The sequence below is a fragment of the Podarcis melisellensis genome, assembly GCF_964234715.1.
Source record: "Podarcis melisellensis genome assembly, chromosome: 11".
In the NCBI taxonomy this organism is placed as follows: domain Eukaryota; kingdom Metazoa; phylum Chordata; class Lepidosauria; order Squamata; family Lacertidae; genus Podarcis; species Podarcis melisellensis.
In genome coordinates, this window is record NC_138543.1 from 6,205,617 (window position 1) to 6,224,875 (window position 19,259).

Below are 19,259 nucleotides of genomic sequence, written 5' to 3' on the forward strand. Positions count from 1 at the left end.
AAAGCAATAAGCAGTAATATCATGCCAAAACAAAAACATAACCTACACTCATTGACATATGGGAGCAGGGATAATTTCACTTAGGGAAACCACTGAATTTACTTCAAGAAATAGAGGACACCAACAATAGCCCCAGACATGTGGGCAAGCAAGCTGCTGTTGAATCCAGAAAAAGGCAGAAGTAATGTTGATACGGGGTTCTGTTCTACATTGGGCCAGATTTTGGAAAGCCTAGTAAGTTCAAAACACAGCAATCAGAGTTGTATCCAATGCTAGTCCTACTCAGAGTAGATTCATTAAAAATGGTGGCCATGGCTAACTTAGGTTCATTAATTAACTATGACTAACACTGGCTACAGCTAGCATTATAATAAAACCCCCGACTTTTGTCAGATCATATTACTCCATTGTTATTCAATGTTTCCTGACCCAACTCAAAGTCTTGGTTTAAACCTACCTTTGAGGAGGTTGTAGACCTGAGGGCCTTTGGATTCTGCTGGACTACAACTCCCATAATTGCTGACCACTGGCCATGCTTACTGGGGCTTTTGAAAGTTGGAGACCAACTACATCTAGAAGTCCATACGTTCTCTATCCTTACCTTGTGTTATCTAGGACTGTCCCATGAAGTGTTTTCTTCCATAGAAGCTGACTGCAGGCATGTCTCATTCAACATCTGAAGTCCTGTGAATTGTCCTCTTCCTATTTGAAGTAAGTGGGTGAGAACACAAAATATTATTTTAATGTGGCAGCAGATATGTGGAATGCCCTCCCTAGAGTGGCTACTTGCCCACTTCCCTACCTGCAATTCAACAAACAACAACAACATGGCGGTTAAAGAAGATGTTCATAATTGAATTATTCATTGGCTGGCTGTGTTCTGTGACGGCTGTGCTTTCATGCAAATTGTTGTTGGTCTTTTTTAATGGATACTTTAGATACCTTGATGGGTATCTGATGGAAATAAGGGATACCAAATGTTTTTTGGGGGGTTTAATTTAAAAATGGAAAGGCAGTGGATGAAAGTGAAGTGAAGAGATACTTGAATGGTTTGCATGATAGGGCTGATTTATTATAAGCAAACCCATGACTCAGTCTGGCAATCTTGACTACTGCACACACAGAACAGGTGTTCCACAGATGCAACCTCTGTGGGATTCCAGTGCCTGAGATGAAAAAAGAAGAGTACAGGAGGAAAGGAAAGGATTTGGAAGAGGAACCTTATTCCTTTCCAAAATGTGTGCCCTGAGAGAACAGCTAGTGCTCTGTGAGAAAAACAAGGCCTGGAATATTATAGGCAGTATGTTATTAAAAAGGATTATTAAAACAGAGATGGTCAGTCAGCAGACCTCTGGCCCCCACCATTGTTTTCTTTTCTATAAATGGATGAAAGTAAGCTTAAGGCTTTTCTAATGAAAGCATTTAAAACTGCCCCTTTTGTATAATACTGTTGCACAGCACCCCAATCTCCAGGTGGTGTGAGATTGCAGGCGTTCCAGGCTCTTACCCAGGGCTCGTGCTTCTTTTTGGGAATGAGGCACAGAGGAGATTGTGGTGTCTCTATAATATATGGTTTATTTACACATATATACCACCTGAGCCTACAATGCAGGGGTTCACAGCACTAACACCCCACAGAGGCAGAATTAGGACAGTGGGACCCGTTTTGCCGTATTGGGTGCTGAGCTTAGGGGGTGCCGCAGGGGGGTGCAGCTCTGACATAGTGAATTGAACATGATGGAAGGTGAGAGGCAGGGGGCACCAAATTTTGAACAAAATCTGCCCCTGCACCCCAAAAGGGTCTTGTTTGTCCCAAAACCACAGCCTTAGATTGAAACTGAAAGCAAACATCATTCTCTTCCTCTCTGGCTTTTTTCAGCCTGTGTCTTTTCCATCCAGTTTCTCGGTCGTATAACACAACTCTTTCCTAAAACTCCTCTTTGTCGTACTAAGAATCTAAGAGGGGGGGGGGACCCACCCATTTGCCATGAGGCACAGAGCCCCCTTTCTTCTGTTCTCTTAATGGCCCATCACCTTTCCTTTGTTTTCCCTTAATGGTCCATCCCCCCAGGCAACCACCTCATGAGGAAGCTAGCCTGGTTTCTATTTTAACACTTGCTCAGATATTTTAACACCTGTTGGGTCCAGGGGTTAGAATATGTCTGGCACTCACACACACATAACAATATATACATATCTAAACCACAGGCCTGTTTTTTCCTCCTAAGTGTTTCAGTAGCAACTATATTTCCAGCAAAGAAATCCTTGATGGAGGCATGCTGCTATATTGCAAAGATCACTTTGATGTCTGAAAATGCTAAGAACAATACTAGAACTTAATAATAAACAGATTTGTTCAATTACAAGGTAATTTTCCCTGTTAAAAAGCTATAAGTAACAGCTAGGAGTAGCAGACAAATTATTGTTTCTATGAGTAATACCCATCAAATTCATTGGAAGGCAATCATAGCTAAGTTAAAAAAACATTTCCCACAGTTCCATTAATAAGACAAGAAAACATTCTCAAGGGGTGTGTGAGAGAAAGAGAGAGAAAGGTGTCCTTATTAGGGATGGGTGAGAAATTCAATTCAGTTTGTATTGACTCTGCCTAAGTTGCACACACAGTCATCCTTTGAAAATCACACACCTCCAGATTTTGCAGTGGAGTTCCCCAGTCAAGTAATGGGAACAAAAAACTGCATATATTGGGGTAAAATGTGCATAAAAATGAATAATTGCATTCAAATCATAAAAATGCATTATATTAGGGAAATCGCTTTACAAAAACGTGTTTTAGGGGGAATTGCATACAAACGTGTGCATATTAGGAGGAATTTACACTAAAACACTGACAATTTTTCATGAAGAGCGTTTCCTAAAAATATTATCAAACCAATAAAGAAATGTGGAGAACTGAAGAATGGAAAAATGAGAAACAACAATTGACTGATTCGCCCATTCCTAGTCCACATTTCACTGTTAGATTTCTTTTTAGATTCTGCATTATGTACAGTAGTGTACATAATTGTAAAGCACTGATAGATGGCACCATAAAGTTGCGTAAATTATCAGGAAGGTTTTAGAAAAAGAAAGTACACTTCTGGTCACTAGACAGAGAACAGGAGACCATCCGCCCCAGCTTGGCAACCTATAGCCAAAAGTATGGTGGCCCCATCCAAGCTTGAAATGGACTCTACAGGATCAAGAAGCAAGGTAAAAAGGTTGGTTTCTCCTAAGTCCTATCCTTGGAATATTTCCTCCTCCCCATTCCCATCATCCACCTTCTCCCTTGTCCACTCCAGCACTTCAAGACGTTCAGCAATGAAAAGTGAGACCCTGAAAAGTCTACTTGCGGCAGGAAGGGAGAGGCATGCCCTACCCAACCATTGCTCTCATTAATTCTATGGATATTTGGGTTATCACCCACCCTCTCATGCAGTCCAATCCAATGAGATCTCTTGGATTTCAGAAGCAGGCACACACACATGCAAGCAGGTATATAAACAATGTTTTGTTTTTAAAATGAGGCAAAAGCTTGTTTCTCAGTCCTGTGTGGAACCATGAGTTTATTTTCTGCTAGAATTATCACCACCCCTTCCCCAAACAAAAGGTCATGTGTTTCTGTTGAAACGAAAACAAAAACAAAGGGGAAATTATCTCATTGTAATTACTGCAAGACAAATGCAATCTTTTAAAAGGCTAACTGTATTATTTGTATACCCAGGGGATGCAATGGTACACATGTAATGCGGCCTAACCAGTTTGTCTTAGCAAGACCTTACAGTGTTGATTTGAAACAGCTGAACTAAATCAACAGCTACCTTGAGCCAGAGGCCTTTGGAGAGCAATTAGAGCCAAAGCTTGGGTTTTGAACCCAATATGCTCTGTCAGTCTCAATGATTTGTGTTTGTTGTACTCAGCCTCATTTCCTGCATGAAACATGAAGCTGTATAAAGAGGAAAAATTCCCAAGATTCAAAAATATTTGACCTCAGTGCATTTGCTAGCATGAAAGTACACATGTCTAAATGACCATTTTGGTTTGTAGTACAAAGTTCTATTGATGTTGGCAGACTGAGCTTCCCCATGTCAAAGCCACATGAATGGTTTCAGGTTTCAGCCAAAAAATGTTTTCCACATGCTTTAGTGTGGGCCAATTTACACAGCGGATTCTGCAGGGTTGTGGCCAAGTACTTCATAAAGGGCTGCCTTCTTTGGGATCAGGGAAACCACAACAGACACATTGCTAATGCAATCTAATTATCTGCTTGGATATTTTTCCAGATGTATCCAGTGTCTAAAAATACTGCAATAAAAAAGGTATTATTTGTTCTCCCTTGGACTGAAATAGTGGCATAAAGAACAACCTGCTTGTCTAGAGGGAAAGTTATGACAGTGTAATTCTATGACAGCCTTTAAAAATCAGTCAAACAAAACAGAACACCCCGAGGGCTGGCTATCTGATGCTTCTCATTTGAATTAGCCTCTGAAACAAAAGCCATGACTACATGCGGAGATTCTTTTTCATGAGAAGATGCATGCCACAATTACAAGTTCATTTCCTCCATTTGTGGTTTGTAATTTGATTTTGGGTTGGTCAATTTGATACATAACAAAGATATACAATGGTGTGTTTTGTTTTTTTCTCTTTTGCTGGAACAAGCCCAGTGATTATTGTATCCTGTGCTATATGACAGTGGTGTGATTTCATTTCCTCTACGTTGCTAAAACATGTTACCCAGTAGCCTCTTCGCTGCCATAGTCATTAGTTCTTTGAGCAATGAGGAAATGGTTGATTGTGATGAAGTCTTTTGGTGGATTGTGATGTTATTTGTGCACAAGCAACACATACAAAACATGGTTGTCTCTCAACTACCTGTAACAGATTCTACAAGGAGCTGCTTTTCAAAAGGGCCCAGAAAGTGCAGCTGGTCCAAGATACGGCTGCCAAGTTGCTAACAGGCAGGATATATTAATTCCAATTTTGAAACAACTTCAGTGGCTTCCAGTTGGTTTCTGGGCACAGCTCAAAGTTAAAGTGATGCTTTTGATCTTTAAAGCCATACAAATACTGGGACTGCCTCCTTTCATGTAAGCCTAGCTCAGATCATCCGCAATTTCCTTCTCCATATTCCCTGATCATCAGAGGTGAGCAGGTGGGTGGGAAGGACAGGTCAACTCTTTCAGTAGCTACAATGAGGTTATGGAACTCTCTTTCCCAACAAAGCTCATCTTACACTTTTTCTCTCTACTAACCTTTTGGGTTTATTTCAGAGGGCCTTTGGGATCAAGCAGGAGATATTTTTTTCTGATGACGATTGGTTGTGGTGGGTTTGGGCTTTTTTGTGTGTTTTTTTTTTTGCTGGTTGTTTCATGACAGTTTATGGGTTTCGAACTATGTCATAAGCTGCTTTTTTGGGCATACATGGTTAAAAAATGGAGCAAAGTATTGGTAATTAGTTAGTTATTAGGAATTTGGTATGCAATGAGGTTCATGGCTGCTATTGTTTCATTAATCCCCATTTTTAGAGTAGCTGAAACTAAGGAATTTCTAAGTTGCCTTCATTCTCTGTGGAAGTCATTGTGTACAGCAGCAGATCCACTACAGTATGTGATGGAAAAATTCACCTCCTGGATCCATTGTTAGCAAAGGTTATGTGTGTTTTGCTCTGGAAATAAATTAATCACTTTGGGCAAAAGACCATGATTTATTTTAACTCCACTTATATCTGCATGTCAGGTTGAGGTAATGCACTGAATTATGAAGAAGAGATGCTTTTAAATTCTAGTTCTCTTCTGGATTTAGGGGTTCTGGTCTATTGTGTCCTGGACACTGAGCAATGCCGATATACTTCCTTTTTGTCATTCTGTGTTTCCAGAAATTGTAAAGATAACTGGTGGGGTTCCAGTCTGATCTCTCCAAAATAATGGCTCTTATTTTGAAAATCTGATTGTGGAGATTTTATAAAATTGAAAGTATTACTACATGTACATCCAGGTCGGTGTACATACATCTATGACATATTAAACAACAACAAAAAGCCCTTTTGTTTTGCCTTAATGGTTGGTTTGGAATAATTGCTAATTGCACAATTAAACTGATATGGTCAGGAGAAAACATCTGTTTTGAAGTATTTTTATGTATGTATGTATGTATGTATGTATGTATGTATTACACTATCCTTGTAGCAAATGTCTAAAACCCATTAGGGCTCCTGCTGAAACTGACCAGATATATTAAGATATCATCTTTTCTTTTACTGCGTGTAAAAAGAGAAGAATCATGTCAATGACAAACCTCCAACTCAGTTTCGTATTAGTCAACTACAAACTTCCTGCAGTCTTAAACAAATCGCTCTCAACCACATGCAAAGGGGTTGGTAGTTAGCCAATCTGAGGAAGGCTGACAGAATGCAATAGGAGAAATCTGTCCAGCCCTAATCAATATTTGCTTTCTTTGAAGGATAGCCTTTCTCCACTTTTGTTTTAATCAGACAGGATGCACTCTTCAATAGCTTTACCATGTTTTCTCGTTCTTTATGCCCATCTTGCTGTCTGTTCAACGGAGATTTGTACCCAATTTACATAAATTCACATTTTGAACGATTTCTCAGAAATGTGAAATCTTCCATTTTTTAAACCTAGAACAAATTCATTCCACATTTTGCATAGTTTATTTATTGAAAATATTTATATTCTGCCTTTGGGGCCTAAAGGGCAGCTAAGAAGCCCAACGTTAAAGACAATACATTTTGATATCATGAACAACGTTATCATTAGCAGGCCTGTAGACTTTCAGAGTTATACATGTCCATTAATCTGAGTCAAACTACTCTTGAGTATCTGTGCTAGGATTGTTCTGCCCTTTCTCTCATTCCCACAGATGCTTAGTTATTCCCAGCTAGTTGTCAGGGAGCATTGGAACCCACATACCAGAAATTTCAGACTTCATTACTGTAGTGTTGCAATATTCTCCATGGTTTTAATCAAGGTTAGCTTTTTTAAATAACACCCGTAGTTTCACTCACTGTCTGGAGTGAGCCAGAAGTCAAGAACCGGAAGTCCAATCATTTTGATCATAGAATCACAGAGCTGGAAGGGACCCTGTGGATCTCCTAATCCAGTCCCTTGCAATGCACAAATATGCAGCTGCCCCATATAGGGACCAAACCTGCAGCCTTGTCATTATCAGCTGCACTCCACGTGTCAGGAGTGTGTGCAGGAGCCAGGCCCTGTGACTGGTAGGGCCTCACAGGACTGGGGCCTTCCTGAGTTTGGCCTGGAAGGACAAGGCACGGCCGCACAGGTGAGGCTCGACAGAAGACTCGTAGCACCTGGTGGCAAGGGCCAAGAGGGGTATATAAGACCAGCATTTCCCTCTGGCTCTTTGCCACAGCAACACACTACCCACCTAGCTGTGCTTCGGTTTCCTGGCTCCTGGTTTCCTGATTTGTGGACTCTTGGCTTCCTGACCCCTGGACTGCTGATTCCTGCTTCCCAACCTCTATCCCAGTCCTGACGTGCCAAGCCAGGACTCCGACTGCCTGTAAGCCGGATTGTGACACCAAGCAACTGAGCTTTCCAGGCTCAGGACAGGAGAAAAATCCAAGAATTGAATGGAAGGGCTGTCAGGATCATACCAGAAGCAGGACTAGAAAACAAGCCAGGAGTCAGGACTAAAGAGCAGTCACAACAGTCACATCAAAGCAAGACCAGATACCAAGTAAAAAATCAAGAGCAAAGATGACTGGAAATACAGAGGCCCACGAGCACTCAGGTAGATGTTGTTGGCCAAGCAATGAAGCGGATGCTGCCAGGACTTTGCATCGTTTCAGCCACATCCCACAAAACCACTGTGAACATCATTCCTCATTTCCCCCATGAACCACCAGGTTGAGCAGAGATGCCAAAGTAATTGGACTTAAACAGGATCAACCGGCTACTGTGGTTGGCTTAAGTAAATGCCATACACGTAGCATGCCAAATACACCAGTCCTGGCAAGTTCGCTAGGAATATTTTTGGCATTTCAGCCCCCCTTGATTCATCCAGCCCATTTCCTGGCACTAATGGTTGGTTATCCGGGAGCCAGACTTTGGGGTTTGTGGGGTTTTTTTGTGTGTGATCTTTTAAAAACATGCATTATAGACAGCATGTACCAGTCTTGTGACCTAGGAGTGGTTAATGTCGGGTAAGGAAATTAATCCGAAAAGCATAGTGCCTTAGGAGATATTTCCAGAGCTTTGTATTCCAACTACTATTTAGAAAGCAAGGCATCTTTTGGCTCAGCCTCTCTTACCACAGACATGGTGTGCCTTGTCCTTTTTCACTAAATCATCATTATTGTATAATGTTACATAATAAACAGATTCTGGAAATCATTGAAAATGTTACCTAAACTGATGCTCAGAGTCAGATGCAGACTGAAGGCCACACACTAGGCCCTCAGCCAAGCAGATACAGAGTCAATTAAGGGACATTATCAAAAAACAAGCTGACTAGCAGTTACCACATATAGCATGCCTGAAGTTTTCAGAAAATATATATGTTCAACTAAACTTTGGCATTAGCACTAAGGTTGAGAATTACTCTCTCTCTCTCTCTCTCTCTCTCTCTCTCTCTCTCACACACACACACACACACACACACACACACACACACCATATGCTGCCTTGGGGCATTTGTACCATGATTTCAGAGAAGAGTGATCATACCAAAACATCAATAGTGTTGCTTTATCTTGCCCATAGAGGCAAGTGGCACGGGGCGCCAGGGCACCAAGTTCTGGAGGGAAGATGCAGAGGCTGGGCACAGCGCCTCCCGGCATCAGCTCACCGCCCTCGCCCACTTCGCTGAAGCAGCGCTGCGCTCGGAGCCTCCACCTCTTCCCCGCTGTAGGAGCTGCCCTCCAGCTGCTGCCCGCCTCCTCCAGCCCCCAAAGCTGCCGGCAGTGCTGTAAAAAGGTTGGCAACTCTGGGAAACAGGGAGGGGGGGTGCCGGAGGGATCTTTGCACCATGACGCCAGATATACTTAAGACGGCCCTGCCATCAAGTCACCTTTACTGATGTGAGGATGATTTTAAAAGCTGTAAAGCAGCATTCTCTGATGCAAGATTAGAATAATGCAAGATTGAGCCAATCTAATCCAGCATAATGTTCTCACAGTCCAAACTATGGGAAACCTGCAAGCAAGACCTGAATGCAATAGCATACTGCCTCCAGCAGTGGAAGGTCCAGTATGAATTCTTTTTGAAGGAATTCTTTTTGAACCTTTGGCTGCAGTGGAGTGCACTCTTACGCTTTCGGTTCTTCCTTTGCAGCCCTGGTTTGAATACAAACCCCAACTGCGAAGGACAATTCTTCCCTTGCAGTAATAGCTTGAACTGCAAAGGAACAATCTGCAAAGAAATAATTATTTGGAGGAGAAGGCAATGCTCTGGCTCCACACTTGGAAGCAATAATGCCTCTGAATAAAAGGTAAAAAAAAGTAAAGGTAAAGGACCCCTGGACGGTTAAGTCCAGTTGATGTTGTGCTCATCTCGCTTTCAGGCCGAGGGAGCCGGCGTTTGTCCACTGACACTTCACAGCTAAGATTCACCTTCTGTTGTGTTGGCAGGGTGGTCCCTCCCCCTACCTGGCCAATCTCCTGGAAACACCTCCCCAGGCGGGATTGGGCAACTGGCTGAGGTAGGCAGAGACCTCCAGGTATCCAGCCTGGGGAGGGCGAAGCCAGCCCGTACTACCGGGAGCCACACTGGGATCTGGGGGGCTGCGCGCGACCACGCAAAAGGCACCCTCCATTTGATGTGGGGAGCGGTCATTCCGGGGCAAGTAGCCAGCATGACTAAGCAGCTTCTGGCACAATGGAAAACCATGACAGAAACCAGAGTGCACGGAAATGCTGTTTACCTTCCCGCCACAGCGGTACCTATTTATCTACTTGCACTGGTGTGCTTTCGAACTGCTAAGTTGGCAGGACAGAACAACAGGAGCTCACCCCATCATGGGGATTTGAAGTTCTGACCTTCCAATCAGCATGCCCAAGAGGCTCAGTGGTTTAGACCACAGCGCCACCCACGTTCTGCTTCTGAATATCAGTTGCTGGAAAGCACAGGAGAGGAGGGTGCTTTTATGCTCATGTCCTTCTTGCACCTTTCCCACAGGCAACTGGTCGACTGCTCTCAGAACACGATGCTGGACTCAACATGACCTTGGTCTGATCCAGCAGGCTATTCTTATCTCTCTTTTTTGTCTTCCTCTGCAGACTTTGGCACTTTTTGAATTTGGAACCTTTTCCAGCTGCCAGGAACCAAATTTTGAGTACAAAGGAAGAATCAGGAGTGCACTTAAGAGTACTTCCTTTTCATCTGTCACAATCTGAACTTTCCTGCACCATGCCTAATTTCATATATGTCATAAGGCAGGTGTGATGGGACGATGAGCTGCTTGTGCGTAAAATGCAAGTCCCTCAGAGTTTGATCAGGTTTTCAAACCTCTGCCTGTGACGGAGCCCCTCCAGCATGGCTGCGTCAATCACTAGTAGAATCCGAAAGTGGCTGCTTTCGGAAACGTTTCCAACATAAAAGCTCCTTAACGGAAACACGTCGTCTGGCCTCTCGGCGTGACAGTTTCCGTCGAGGTGTGGGTGTCCCTATAGGAGGTCCTGAGACCTCCCCACTGGTTTCGCTTGAAGCGTCTCTGAGCCATCCCTCCGACTCACTTTCCCTTGGAGTTCTTGCTCGCCCTCTACTGGTTCCCTCTTCCGCTGCTACTGCTCTCTCAACCTCAGGGAGCCTTTGCACCTGCGGCGCTTCAGATGTCAGTTCCCTGACATCCACCTCCCCTCCAGGGCCCCCTTCACCCCCTCCCGTCTCCTCTCCTACTGGCGGTGAGGAGGTAAAACCCCTGAAAGAACCTCCCTCATCTTCCGACGTCGCGAACACTTCCTTCCACTTGTTGCTGTTCCTACTCTCTAGGTACTCTTCGTCATCAGAGTCCACTCCATCTTCCAACTCCGACTCCGCGAACCCTTCCATTTCCTCTTCCTCATCGGTGGTGCCGAAATACTCCCTCCTAAACCTTGCTATAGGCTGAGGTTTCCTCGGGAACCTTTGGTGGAACGTTTCTGTTAAAACCTCGTCATTGACTTCCTCTGCACTTACCCAGGTGTTTTCTGACTCCGGTTCCCCTTCCCACGCCACCAAATACTCCACCTGATTACCCTTCCACCTGGAATCGAGGATTTCCGCTACATGGTTGCGGCGTTCCCTCTCTTCCAAGGCTGGTCCCTTGACGTGCTCCCCTTCACGTCCCCCCCTGTATGGTGACAGTAACGACCTGTGGAACACTGGGTGCAATTTCATGTGGTTGGGTAATCGGAGTTTGAAAGCTACCGGGTTGACCTGCTGAATCACCTCAAAGGGTCCCAATCTTCTGGGCCTCAGTTTCTTACAACCCCCTTTGAACGGCAACCCTTGGGTTGACAACCACACTTGATCCCCCACCCTTATGGTTTCACCTTCCCTTCTGTTCTTGTCTGCCTGCTTCTTATATTGTGCCTTGGCCCTTTCTAAGTTGAGCTGGAGCTGCTGATGGATGGCTTCCATCTCTTCTACAAAATGTTCAGCCGCTGGAACGCTCCATCTCTCCCCTCCTTCCCCTGGAAATGCCCTGGGGTGACACCCGTAATTAGCCAAAAAGGGACTCATCCCTGTGGACACATTCTCCGCATTATTGTAGGCAAATTCTGCCAACGCCAACTTTTCGACCCAATCGTTCTCTCTGTCATTGACATAACACCTAAGATATTGTTGAAGAATGCCATTTGCCCTTTCCGCCTGCCCGTTGGTTTCAGGGTGCCGGGCAGTTGAAAAATTAACTTCCACGTGTAGCAAGCTCATGAGCTTCCTCCAGAACCTGGAAGTAAATTGTTTGCCTCGATCTGAGATCACCCTCGAGGGAGCCCCGTGCAACCTAAAGATATGTTCCACAAACAACTTCGCCGTTTCTTCCGCTGTGACTGCATGTGAGCATGCTACAAAATGGCACATCTTAGTTAACAGGTCTACTACTACCATGATGGCTGTTTTCCCCTTGGACCTTGGCAGATCCGTCATAAAATCTATTGATATCGCTTCCCAAGGCCGTTCTGGTGTGGGTAAAGGTTCTAATAACCCTGCCGGCGCCCTTCTTTCCCCTTTGGCTCGCTGACATTGGTCACACCCTCTTACATACTCCCTTACATCTTCCCTCACCTTAGGCCACCAAAATTCCCTGGTAACCAACCACATGGTTTTGTGTTGCCCAAAATGTCCCGCCGTGGGGCTATCATGCAACTGCTTGAGTACTCTCCCCCTCAATTCACCTTCGGGTATATACAGTGCCCCTTTGTAATACAATGCCCCATTTCTTTCCTCAAAACCTCCGGGGCTCTCGCCCTCCCCCCTGAGACCTCTGAGCTTATCCTGGGCATATTCATCATTTTCCGTTTCCTCCACCAGTTCCCGTTGCCCCACCAGCGCCGCCCCACACACCCAGCGGTCCTCCGGGATGACATGTCTCTCTTCGATCACCTCCTCCCCTTCCCAATATTCTGGTTTGCGTGAGAGCGCATCCGCCCTGACGTTTTCTGGGCCTGGCACATAACAAATCTCAAAGTTAAATTTGGAGAATTCCTGTGCCCATCTCACTTGTCGTTGGTTGAGCACTCGAGCTGTTCTCCAATACTCTAAATTTTTGTGGTCGGTGCACACTTGCACCTTGTGTTGTGCCCCAATTAATAAATGTCTCCACCTCCGGAATGCTTCGTGAATGGCAAGTAGTTCCCTGTCATACACCGTGTAATTCCTCTCGGACTTATTCAGTTTCCGCGAGAAGAATGCACACGGTCTCCACTCCGACGCACTCCTCCCCGGTTGAAGAAGGACCGCCCCTATAGCCCGGTCGGATGCATCTGTTTCCACTCTCATGGGTTTTTGTAAATCCACATGCAGAAGTTGTTCTTCCGAGGCGAAAGCCCTTTTCAGTTCTTCAAAGGCTCGATCCGCCTCCACCGTCCAAACGAATTTCTTCTTGCTGCTGAGGCAGTCGGTGATGGGCGCCGTCAAGTGGGCAAAGTTCTTGATGAACTTCCGATAAAAGTTCCCAAACCCCAAGAATCTTTGCACGTCCTTCTTGGTCTTCGGTGTCTTCCATTCCAGTACCGCTTGAACCTTGCCTGGATCCATGGCCAATCCCTTGTCTGACAAGCGGTACCCCAGGAATTCCACCTCCTTGGTATGAAACTGGCACTTCTCCAGTTTCACCCACAGCTGGTTGGCTTGCAGCCTGCCCAACACTTCTCGAACGTCCCTCACATGCTGTTCCTCATCTTCCGAATACACCAACACGTCGTCTAAAAAGGCCACACAGTTCTTGTAGAGCAAAGGTCCCAGAACGTGGTTTATAAAAGCTTGAAAACAGGCGGAGCCCCCTTGTAGACCGAAGGGCATAACGAGGTATTCAAAGGCTCCCAAAGGGGTAAACATGGTGGTCTTCCATTCATCTCCCTTCCTTATGCGTATCAGATTGTACGCCCCCCGCAGGTCCAGTTTTGTAAAAATCTTTCCCTTCCTTACTCTGGTCAAAATGTCGTCAATTCGGGGCATAGGGAAAGCCAGGGGCTCCGACACTGCATTGAGGGCCCTGAAGTCACACACCAGTCTCGGTTTGTCTGTGTTCTTTTTGTCCACAAAGAACACTGGGCTGCCCCCCACCGCTCGGGACTCTCTGATGAAACCTCGCTTCAAGTTTTTGTCAATGAACTCCCTCAGCTCCTGCATCTCCCTGTCTGACATGGCGTACAGCTTGCCTACTGGGAGTTGGGCCCCTGGGAGTAGGTTGATTTGACAGTCAAAGGGTCTATGCGGTGGCAGTTTGTCTGCTTCCCTTTCGCTGAATACGTTGCTCAGATCTGCGTATTGCGGGGGCACCTTCCCTTTGCCCATCACTTCCATCCCCGCTAGGGTGACTCTGTCTCCTCCCGAGACCTTCCCCTCCTTGCAGTGTTCTAGGCAATGCGCTGACCCAAAGGAGACCACCCTCTGATGCCAGCCCACTAGCGGATCGTGTAGCGCCAGCCAGCTCATCCCCAAAATGATGGGCGCTCCTCCCAGGATGGCCACATTAAACGCTATCTGTTCGGTGTGCCTTGCCACTCTCATTATCATCGGGACAGTCTGTTGGCTAACTTCTCCCCCCAACAGCTCTCTGCCGTCAATCGTAGTCACCTGCAAGGGGTTACTTAAAGGGATGGTCTGTATCTGGTGCTCAGCTGCAAACTCCTTGCTCATGAAATTACAGGAGCTGCCTGAATCCAAAAGCGCCTTGACCTTTAGTGGGTGTCCGTTTGGCAGTTCTAGTAACACCTCTATCACTAAAGCAGGTCTGGGAGGTTCTGGCATGGGCACTTTCATTGCTCTTTGGCCTGGCTGCTGTGCCCCGACGGTGGCAGCCAGGCGTTGGCTTTTACTTGCTCCTTGCTTTCCTCTTCCTTTCCCCCAACAGCTCCTGCCATCCCTTGCCATTCCTTTCTTTGTGGGCAGACTCTGGCAAAGTGCCCTGGCTGTTGGCAGAGATAACATCTCTTGGCGCTCTTTCCCTCCTTCTTCCGCCCTTCACTGGGATTTGAAACTGCGCGCGCCCGCGCTGTTCCAACTTCCATCGGCTCTGCCGGCGGGAAAGATGGCTCTGGAATGTCTGGAATGCGGAACTCCCTCCAACGGTCTCCTTTCCCTTCCCGCCTTTCCAAAGCCCTCGCCTCCTGGCGCGCTCCTATGGCCAGCGCAGATTTGGTTAATTGGTCCATAGACTCCGCCCTGGGCCCCCGGGAAAGCTCATCTTTGACGGTTGAAGAAAGCCCCTCTTCGAAAAGCATTTGGATGGGCTCCGCCGATAGGTCCCACCCCAATTTATGAATCAGCATAGTAAATTCAGTCCAGTACTCACGGACAGATCTGCTTCCTTGCTGGCAAGCCATTAACTGCCTTCGCACCACCCCCTGCTCAATATCGCTGGAAAACATCAGGTCCATGGCACGAAAAAACTTCCTCGTGTCCTTTAAGATCTCATTATTCGCTGCCATCAGGGGTCTAACCCAATCTTTCGCCCCGGATTCGAGATGGCCAATCACATACGCCACTCGCGATTCCTCGTCGGGGAAGTCATCAAACTGCAAGTTTAGAGCGTATTGCATCTCTGTTCTAAAGGCATGATAGTTCCTGGGATCCCCCCCGAATTTCTGCACCAATCCTGGTACCTTTCTGGCGAGCGGGGTGGTTTTCTCCTTTCCCTTTTCTGCATCCTGAGCCCTCCTCTCCTCAAGCCTCGCCGTTTGCAGCGCCAACTGGATCTCCAACGCTCTGTACCTTTCTTCCAGGCTTGGACCCCCTCCAGCTGCTCCTGCACCCCCGGTTCCGGCTGGGTTGCTCATGATGCTTCTCTCTGCACAAGCTGGCTTTCGGTGACTTTCGGATTGCTGTGATGGGACGATGAGCTGCTTGTGCGTAAAATGCAAGTCCCTCAGAGTTTGATCAGGTTTTCAAACCTCTGCCTGTGACGGAGCCCCTCCAGCATGGCTGCGTCAATCACTAGTAGAATCCGAAAGTGGCTGCTTTCGGAAACGTTTCCAACATAAAAGCTCCTTAACGGAAACACGTCGTCTGGCCTCTCGGCGTGACAGTTTCCGTCGAGGTGTGGGTGTCCCTATAGGAGGTCCTGAGACCTCCCCACTGGTTTCGCTTGAAGCGTCTCTGAGCCATCCCTCCGACTCACTTTCCCTTGGAGTTCTTGCTCGCCCTCTACTGGTTCCCTCTTCCGCTGCTACTGCTCTCTCAACCTCAGGGAGCCTTTGCACCTGCGGCGCTTCAGATGTCAGTTCCCTGACAGCAGGCATAGGCAAACTTGGTCCTCCAGATGTTTTGGGACTACAACTCCCATCATCCCTAGCTAACAGGACCAGTGGTCCGGGATGATGGGAGTTGTAGTTCCAAAACATCTGGAGGGCCGCGTTTGTCTATGCCTGTCATAAGGCATAGGAAAGGTGTGTATGGATCGTCCAAAATAGCTTGGTTGGCACTCTCCAAAGCCTAGTGTGCCTACTTAGGTCTGTAGGCCAGAGATCTCCCATCACTGCAATAAGATTAACCCAGGTCTTCTTTTCATTTACTTAGTAAACATACATATGCATACATTACTAAACTGCAGGATTGTGTGCATCTTAATCTCAGGGACAAAGGTTCGAGCTCCACATTGGACAAAAAGATTCCTACATTACAGAGCATTGGACTAGTTGATCTCACATACCCCCCAACATTTATCCAATGGAAATAGGGACGTCCTAAGGAAAAGCAGGACATGCCAGAATCAAATCAGAAACCGGGATGTCTTCTGTATATCCAGGAATGGATATCACGTATATCAAATGTCCCTGGAAAATAAGGACACTTGGAGGGTCTGCCTTCGTGTTCCCTTCCAACTCCACAATTCTGTTATTCTACTTACAAAATATACATGACATTAAATACACCTTTCCTTTTAAATGATTGGGGGGGGGGTGTTTCTTCTTCAAAAAAATCATCATTTAGGGAGGGAGGCAGATAATTACCGTAAATAGAGCAGAATAGGCATAGAGGGAGAACTTAACTCTTTCCTCCACTAAAGCCCCTCCTCCAAAACAAGTGTTTTCATTGGGGGGAAATCCGAAATGCTCACAGTGTGGAACATTCCATCCAAAGCAAATACCAACACACACACACACACACACACACACACACAAATATATATTCCTTAGAATATCCTCAGCAGGTAAGAAGTGAGTTAAGTGCCCCCCATGCCTGCACTAATTGTGATAATTATTGCACACGCCCAAGCTGATGCAATTTGCATTTCTTAAAAAAAAACACCCTGCAAGTTACAGAGGCATTTAACATCACTTTCATCCTTCAGACAAAGTAATCCATATGCAGAAATTCAGTGTGTTTACAAAAAGAGTGTATGCCTAATTCTCAGAAAAGTGAGGATTTTCCCCCTCTATTGACTTTAGTTATACAAATAAAAGCGACTTAAATAAGATCAGCTCCTGGAAGCCATTGAGGCTGTGTGTTGCAGGAGTTTTGGGAAAACTATTGTTATATCATCCTTTTTACAAAATGGATACATTCCACAAACAAGTTTGGATGAACTGTGTAACAGTTTCTTGGCTGTCCAATCCACTGCAGAACCATAGAACAAATGTTTCAGCCTGTCATGTACAGTTGTACCTTGGATCCCAAATGCCTTGGCTCCCAGTCGTACCTTGGCTCCCAAACAATCGAACCCCGGAAGTGAGTGTTCCGTTTTTTGGACGATTTTCGGAAGCCGAATGTCCGATTGGCTCCTGTAGCCAATCGGAAGCCGCACCTTAGTTTTCGAACGGTTCCGGGAGTCAAACAGACTCCCAGAACGCATTCTGTTCGAGAACCAAGGTACGACTGTATTGGCAAAAATATTGTCCACGCGCACAGTGATTCCAGGAGTACAGACATCTCTCTGTATTCTGGCATAGCATGGTAAGCACTTGAAGGCAAGTGTGGATCACACACTGTAAGAACAACAACATAAGTCCGCTGAAAGTAGCCTCTGCGCAGATGTCTCAATCCTGGAGAACTCCATTTTCATATACTGTGATGTTAGCCTCTTATTTCAAATAACATTTCCATGTGATTCGTGCCGTCCTGATACATTGTCAAACAGAGGGACAAGTGTTTTCAATTGCCACAGAGAAAGGCAGGAAAACCTTCAACATCCTCAAGCTATTTCTAAAGGCAGCACTTGCTGACACAAGGCACAGTTTAGAAACAGACAGGCATACACTCCACAAGCCCTAGAGACGATTGACCTTCATCAGGCTTTTTCTTCTTCATTCAACCAAGCTTCCTGAGAGGAAGAGGAAAAAAATCAGGTTCTCTTCAGAGAAAGCAAACATATATAATGCTCGGTGTCACGGTAAAGGCCTAGTGATGGTGCTTAAAGCTGTTTTGGAACATCCTCACACCCAAGAAAGTTATCAGGCTTGCAGTGTCTTTGTAAAGCTTAGCTGTCATTTCATTCAAGAGGAGGCCTATGGGTAATCATTTAATCAAAACCACGGCTGTGATTGCTACTTGTGATGAAAATTACAAAGCTGAGGCAGCTTCCAAACCAGGATTACAAATGGGCCTTGCTTTTTTTAATCCCCTCCTTTTTCCCTTTTGCAATTGAGTAAAAACAAACTATAGTACCCTTAAATGTAGCAGGATGGGGTAGGGGAGATTCATCTGGACAAAAGCAGTATTCCCTCCTTTTTCTTCCCCAGCACTTAAGAGAAAATGGCATAATTGAGAATCCGTGGAAAGCATACCCAACAGCACATCACACAAATTAAGACTCTCTTGTACTAGAAGACTCTTCCAAGTGTTTTGCTGCTTTCGGTTATATCAGAACATGGCAAAAGGGTATGTAGCATTTAAAATTACAAACACACACACATACACATCCACACAAAGAGAGAGAGAGCTCCTCCCCTTGAGAAAAAATAGAAGAAAAATGAATTTTTTAAAGCATTTAAATCAAGTGACTCAGAAGCAATAATGGACAGAACCAATACTCAGTCATGGATTCAGACTAATCTAGCATCATAACACCTGGAAAAGACACAGTGGATCATTTAGCCCCAACCTATGTAATAAAAAACATAGTGATGCATTTCCAAACTTTCTTGAGCATTTCAAAGAAAAATAAATATGCACCATCAATTGGCAGCTGTACCTTATTGCAAAATAGTTTTCCTGGTTTAGAAATTTCACCTACTATCTTATCTACGTGGAAGGCTCTATTCCGAATGTTAGATCAACTCTAAAGTCCTTTTCATGTGGTCAAAACACTTTTTGTAGGTCTCTCCATATGAAATATATAGGGGTAGGGCTTGCCACTCAAATCTCATTGGCTGCCCATTGTGTGTTCACTCAAGTTGTTTTGACCATATGCTAAACCAGTGCTCTGCCCCCACCCTTATTTCCCAATGGGTAGCATGCATAATTCTTCTTATTTGCTTTACAGTATCCTCTAGTTCCTGTATCATCCTACACCTCCTCTTTTGGATCTTCTAAAAAAATGTTACTGCAGTTCCCAGAAGTGAAAACTGTGCCCCTGATGAGCTCTTTTCAATGTTGAGTCCCATTATGTACTGAGTTTTGGAAGCGACGCTC

At 45.4% G+C, this 19,259-nt stretch overlaps 1 long non-coding RNA gene across 2 annotated transcripts in view; it reads right to left on the minus strand.

The window, feature by feature from the left end:
• Window positions 1–19,259, minus strand: part of LOC309380741 — a 73,618-nt gene that overhangs the window by 43,774 nt on the left and 10,585 nt on the right. The window contains exon 2 of one of the 2 annotated variants that reach the window (XR_014173097.1): window positions 602–702. This is a non-coding gene — a long non-coding RNA (uncharacterized lncRNA). Of the gene's footprint in view, window positions 1–601; window positions 1,320–19,259 lie in introns of those variants that run through there. The other variant, XR_014173098.1, reaches the window with a different exon arrangement.